We start from the raw sequence: 6,906 nt of genomic DNA on the forward strand, positions 1-6,906 counted from the left end.
TTAAAACAAAACAGCAGTGTGCACTTCGTGGGACTTGTTGAGTGTTGGTGTTTCCTCACTGCAGCCATGGCCAACGAGCTCCAAGAATTAAGACACTTAATCGAACAGCTGCAGGCCGAAAAGGAGCAGCTACTGCAGGAACGAGCAGTACCCAGTGCATCCCTGTCGGGCTCAGGCCCTGATAGCCCAGCTGGTTCTCGACGCTCTGTTCTAAAGGACCCTGTTGAACGTGTGCTGTATATCCCTAGGGAAAGAAAATGTCCAGTTTTCAGGGGGACTTCTGGCATCCCAGTGGAGGATTGGGTTGAAGAGATGAGGGCAACTCTGAGAACTAGACCTATGAGGTCTGTTGAGCAAGCTTATTTTATATATGATCACTTGGAGGGGGAGGCCAAGGATGAGATTAGGTACCGGCCTAGAGCAGAAAGAGAGGACCCAGAGAGAATTTTCATTGTCCTCCAAGATTTGTATGGATGTTCTAAGTCTCACGTGTCTCTCCAGCAGTGTTTCTTCTCTCGAAGGCAGCAGGAGGGAGAGTCACTTCAAGAGTTTTCACATGCTTTATACTGTATCATGGAAAAGATTGAACGCTGTGCCCCGAGCGGAGTGCAAGATGTCCCTATGCTTCTTAGAGATCAGTTCGTTGAACATGTCCACGATGCTAATCTTCGCAGGGAGCTAAAAGGGATAGGAGTTATTCAGTGCCCTCTTTCAGTGCCATGCAGTGCTCTGAGGTTAGGGCAGCTACTAGTCCTAGTAACATAGAAATGGCAGAGCTAAAGCATATGTTACAGAAGCAGCAGGAGCAGCTTAACCAATTGACACAGGGTTTACTGGCACTACAGGCCGTTTCTAGACCCCACAATAAGCCCCCCACCAGACCAGCACGCCCAAACACTGTTATATGTAGGCGTTGTCAAAAACCAGGTCATTATGCCAATGAATGCAATAACCCACGTGTTAATCCCCAGGTTCAGCAGCTACAGGTCTCACACCCTATAGCAGCCACCTCTGCCGCTCAGGATGCGGGAAACTTTCCCGCCCCTGACGGGAGGGGCCAAACATCAGGAGGGGAGAACACTGGCTCGGATGTACAGGGATCAACTACTCTGACCGCTGCTCTTAACCTCGTAGCACCTTGCCCCAAGGTAACTGTTAGCCTAGGAGATGTGCCTGTTAACCTCCTTCTAGACACAGGGTCGATGGTGACAACCATCACTGAAAGCTTTTTCCTCCAACATTTCCAGAGTGCCCCTAGGTCCTGCCGCTGGCTGCAGCTGCGTGCTGCTAATGGCCTAGAAATTCCTTATGTAGGATATGTAGAGTTGGACGTCACAGTCTTTGGAAAAGCTATACCACAGCGAGGTGTGTTGATCATAAAAGACCCTCCTGGTCACAACTGTCCCTCAGATGCCCCTGGGGTCCTAGGCATGAATGTGATTAGAGAGTGTTATCAGCAGCTTTTCACCCAACACGGCCCTGACCTTTTTGATCTCCCCATAATGCAGCAGGCCTCTGCCGTGTGGCAGCAGGCGCTACAACATTGCCACCATGTCCAGTCTCATCCAAAGCAAGCCAAGACAGGGTTAGCCCGGGTGAGAGGTAGGCGTCCCATCATTATACCTAGGGGTACAGTCAAGTGGGTTACAGCGACATGTTCTTCTTGCTGTAGTGGGCCTCTAGGTACTGCATTGATTGAGCCACTTGATGATGGTAGGTCCCTCCCTGAGTGTGTGTTAATCTCTCCAGCAATGGTCACTGTCACTAGGGGAACAGTGTACGTGCCAGTGGTAAATGTAGGTGAGACAGACGTCCTTTTACACCCACGCCACCCCATAGGACTCTTAAGTCAGGCACAGATTGTAAGTTTGCCAGAAGGAGTTACTACTGTAGAGCACAAGTTGGGGGGGGGTCACAGCTACGGTTTCCACTCAAGCAGCTCAGAGCAGCCCAGTGAGAGAGCACATTCAGTCCACGGATTTATCTGCCCTTTCTGAGCCAGACCAGAGAAAGGTTAGGTCCATGTTGTTGGAACATGGAGCTGTGTTTGCAGCTTCTGACCTGGACCTTGGTTGTACTAACCTTGTGACACATGACATCCCCTTACTTGATAACATCCCACTTAGACAGAGGTACAGGCGAATTCCCCCCTCTGACTATGACGAGGTAAGGGCCCATATACGTCACCTGTTAGAAAGCAAGGTCATTCGGGAAAGTTGTAGCCCCTATGCCTCTCCTATTGTCTTGGTTAGGAAGAAGGACGGGAGCCTGAGACTCTGCGTGGACTATAGGCTGCTAAACGGCAAGACACGGAAGGATGCCTTTCCCCTACCAAGAATTGAGGAGTCCTTGGATTCTCTGTCGGGAGCTCAGTGGTTCTCCACCATCGACTTGGCTAGCGGTTACCATCAGGTCCCTGTTACAGAACAAGATAAAATGAAAACTGCTTTCTGCACCCCATTTGGTCTTTTTGAGTTTCAAAGGATGCCATTTGGCTTATGCAATGCCCCTAGTACATTTCAGAGACTGATGGAGCGGATGTTTGGAGACCAACACTGCCGTTCTCTGCTGTTGTACCTTGATGATGTTGTTGTGTTTTCCTCCACAGTGGACGAGCATCTTAGCCGCCTGGACTTAGTTCTAGGTCGCTTTCAGAAGGAGGGGTTAAAGGCCAAGCTGGAGAAGTGCCATTTCTTCCAACAACAAGTACAGTACTTGGGACATGTAGTGTCTGCTGCAGGTGTTGCTACAGATCCAAAGAAGACTGCTGCAGTGGCTGACTGGGCAATTCCCAGGATGGTGGCTGAACTCAGGTATTTCCTAGGTTTCGCCAGCTACTACAGACGCTTTGTCGAAGGGTTTGCCAAGTTGGCTGCCACCCTCCACAAAGTAGTTGCTGAGCTTACAGGGAAGAAGAACCGCCGAGGTCAGGGTGTTACTCTGGCTGATTCCTGGACCCCCCAGTGTGAACACAGCTTCAGAGAGCTCAAGGAGAGGTTGGTGTCTGCACCTGTATTAGCCTATGCTAACTTTGACCTTCCCTTTATTTTAGAGGTGGATGCCAGTCATGATGGTCTGGGTGCAGTCCTTTCACAGGAGCAGGAAGGGAAGGTCAGACCCATTGCCTACGCCAGTCGGAGTCTTCAGCCTGCAGAAAAGAACTACAGCTCTATGAAATTAGAGTTCCTGGCCATGAAATGGGCAATGACAGACAAGTTTCGTGAGTATTTGCTGGCCCACAAGTGCATGGTATGGACAGACAATAACCCACTGAGTTACTTGAGCACTGCCAAATTAGGTGCTACAGAACAGCGCTGGGTGGGGGAGCTGGCAGTTTTTGACTATACTGTCCGGTACCGCCCAGGGCGCAGCAACCGCAATGCAGATGCTTTGTCTAGGCAACACCCATCCCAAGGTGAAGCAGCGACCTGCCCAGCCCGCCCTGGGACCCCAGTGCCGGAGATGGTTCGAGGAGCTGCTGTGGGCACAGGGTCAGCGGTCCATTATGCCATCTCTGCTGTTCCAGAGCGTTCTACCGAAGATCTGGTAGCATTGCAAAGAGCTGACCCAGCCATCAGTGCTTTTCTCCCCTTTTTCCATCAGCGGCAGGTGCCAGGCCGTGAAGAGAGACAGAGGCTCCATCCTGCAGCGCTGGGGTTGTTGGGCCAGTGGGATCGACTCACCATGAGGGACGGGCTGCTGCACAGGACGTACCAGCGTCCTGATGGTGGAGAGTGGGTGTACCAGCTGGTCCTCCCAGAGAGTCTGAGGGGGGAGGTTTTTCAGCAACTACACAATCATCATGGTCATCAAGGTATCGAGCGTACCACAGAGCTGATCCGGCAGAGGTGTTATTGGCCAGGAATGGGCAAAATGATCAAAGAATGGTGTCAAACATGTGGGAGATGCAGCGTCGCTAAAAATACTCAGCCACAGGTCCGAGCTCCAATGGGCCATTTGCTAGCATCCAGACCCAATGAAATACTGGCTATTGACTTTTCATTTTTAGAGCCAGCTAGAGATGGGAGGGAGCAAGTGCTAGTGCTAACTGATGTCTTCTCCAAGTTTACCCAGGTTGTCCCCACCCGAGACCAGCGGGCTTCTACAGTGGCGGACGTGTTAACTAAGGAGTGGTTCTACAAGCATGGTGTTCCAGCAAGGCTGCATTCGGACCAGGGTCGCAGTTTTGAAAGCACTATCATCCAACAGTTGTATGAGTTGTATGGCATCAGCAAGTCCAGAACCACCCCCTACCACCCTCAGGGAAACGGCCAGTGTGAGCGCTTTAACCGGACCCTCCATGATCTCCTTCGCACCTTATCGGCTGAGCAGAAGCACAGATGGCCAGAATACCTCCAGCAGGCTGTGTTCAGTTATAACACCACACCCCATCAAACTACAGGTCAATCCCCCTTCATGTTGATGTTTGGCCGTGAACCCCAGCTGCCTGTGGATTTCCTGCTGGGTCGTGTAAAAGAGCCGACCTCGGGTGAAGTCTGCAACTGGGTCCGGGAACATCAGCGACGACTGCAGGTGGTAGTGGAGAATGCCCGAGAGAAGATGAAACAGGCTGCTGCCCAGCGAAAGGACAGGGCAGACCAACGGGCTCAGGGGGAGGTGTTACCACCAGGGCAACATGTCTACCTGAGGGACCATTCTCAGCGAGGAAGGTGTAAAATCCAGGACGCCTGGGCCCCTGAAGTTTTCCAAGTGGTGAGACCCCCAGAGCAAGGAGGGGCAGTGTATGCTGTGGCCCCACAACACAAGGTGACAGAGGTACGACATGTTCACCGTTCTATGCTTAAACCTGTACCAGCGTCTCATGTTCCCCCCAGCCCTACACCAAGGCGGAGCCCAACCACGATAAGCCCCGACGCCGAAGAGCAGGGCCTGTGGGTGGCAGTCAGGTGTGCACCTGGATCAGAGAATTCCCAGCCTGTTAATATACAGGCCCCACATCAAGTGGACCCAGTGCTGCACCCTCTACTCCCTACAGCAGTTCCCCTTGAAGCTTGTGCAGGTACCAGCTTCTCTTCAGCCCCCCGTCCAGAGATGGTAAGAAAGTCAACCCGTGAGACCGCTGGCAAACATTCTAACCTCCACCGTCTGCCAGCATCAGTGAGGAGTAGGGCAGATGGGGCTACAAATTCCCAAATAATTGGCTCTAGTGCTGTTTCCATACCAGTCCTCTTTAGGCCTTGGTCTTGATAAATTGTCGGGACGTCAATTTAAATCCCTGGGGCAGATTGTGACCAGTAGTGAATGTCCCTCCCAGGCCACTGTAGGATAGACAGCAGGCCAACTCCACCCACTTCCTCATTGATCAGTGTATTTAAACCAGCAGACCGGCTTGTTCTCTGCGGCTGCCTCCTCATGGTCCCTGGTATACTGTTTGGTGCACATAGTGTGTGGTCCTACTTCCTCGGTATACTGCATATTGAACCACATGTACATGAATTGTGTCGAGACAGACTGCCACTGCTGAGATGTGTATAAGAGACAGACTCTATCTTCTATACTCTTAAAGTGTTGTCAGACCAAAATGACACTGGCATGATGAGGACAAAGACCTAGCTGGGTGATGATAATATTTTTACTTTTACCTTGGCTCCCTCCAGCATGTGTGGCTCCTTCTGCAGTGCATTGTTCAGGCCTTCCTCTGATGTGAATGCAACCCAGCAGAAGCCTCTGTGAAAGCCTGTTTCTTTATCCTGGTACAACACACAGCACAGTCAAACGCACAAACACAGGCAAAAATAAAACCAGACTTTATGTTCATTGGATGGATGATTCAAGAAGTTTTAAGCCTCTGTATGTTAATATTTATACCAAACACAAAAAACAATGGTTGCCTGGAAGAAGGAACACAAAAATCTGAAAGACTATGGTATGAATAGGAATGAATGAATAGGAAAATTATTAAACTTAAAGCAGTTTTGCATCTAACCAAGGAAAATAGTAGCAGAGTGCATGTACACACACACACATATATATAAAAAGGTGCTGGTCAATAAATTAGAATATCATTAAAAAGTTGATTTATTTCAGTAATTCCATTCAAAAAGTGAAACTTGTATACTGTATACATTCATGCCACACAGACTGATATATTTCAGGTGTTTATTTCTTTTAATTTTGATGATTATAACTGACAGCTAATGAAAACCCCAAATTCAGTATCTCAGAAAATTTGAATATTGTGAAAAGGTTCAATATTGAAGACACTGGAGTCAGTGCTTCAAGAACCACCACGCACAGACGTATGCAAGACTGTCGCATTCCTTGTGTCAAGCCACTCTTGAACAAGAGACAGCGTCAGAAGCATCTCGCCTGGGCTAAAGACAAAAAGGACTGGACTGTTGCTGAGTGGTCCAAAGTTATGTTCTCCTTTGGAAATCAAGGTCCCAGAGTCTGGAGGAAGAGAAGAGAGGCACAGAATCCACGTTGCTTGAGGTCCAGTGTAAAGTTTCCACAGTCAGTGATAGTTTGGGGAGCCATGTCATCTGCTGGTGTTGGTCCACTGTGTTTTCTGAGGTCCAAGGTCAACGCAGCTGTCTACCAGGAAGTTTTAGAGCACTTCATGCTTCCTGCTGCTGACCAACTTTATGGAGATGCAGATTTCATTTTCCATGGTATCCCTGTTCTTAATTGGCCAGCAAACTCGCCTGACCTTAACCCCATAGAAAATCTATGGGGTATTGTGAAGAGGAAGATGCGATACGCCAGACCCAACAATGCAGAAGAGCTGAAGGACACTATCAGAGCAACCTGGGCTCTCATAACACCTGAGCAGTGCCACAGACTGATCGACTCCATGCCACGCCGCATTGCCTCAGTAATTCAGGCAAAAGGAGCCCCGACTAAGTATTGAGTGCTGTACATGCTCATACTTTTCATGTTCATACT

At 49.7% G+C, this 6,906-nt stretch overlaps 1 protein-coding gene across 2 annotated transcripts in view; it reads left to right on the plus strand.

Moving 5' to 3' along the window:
* wdr4 (WD repeat domain 4) overlaps positions 1-6,906 on the plus strand; it is a 27,860-nt gene that overhangs the window by 4,590 nt on the left and 16,364 nt on the right. The gene's annotated exons all lie outside the window — the stretch shown is intronic.

Source organism: Seriola lalandi, unplaced genomic scaffold (assembly GCF_002814215.2).
Source record: "Seriola lalandi dorsalis isolate HSWRI2012SDOR001 ecotype SW California unplaced genomic scaffold, Sedor1 jcf7180002054576, whole genome shotgun sequence".
NCBI lineage: Eukaryota > Metazoa > Chordata > Actinopteri > Carangiformes > Carangidae > Seriola > Seriola lalandi.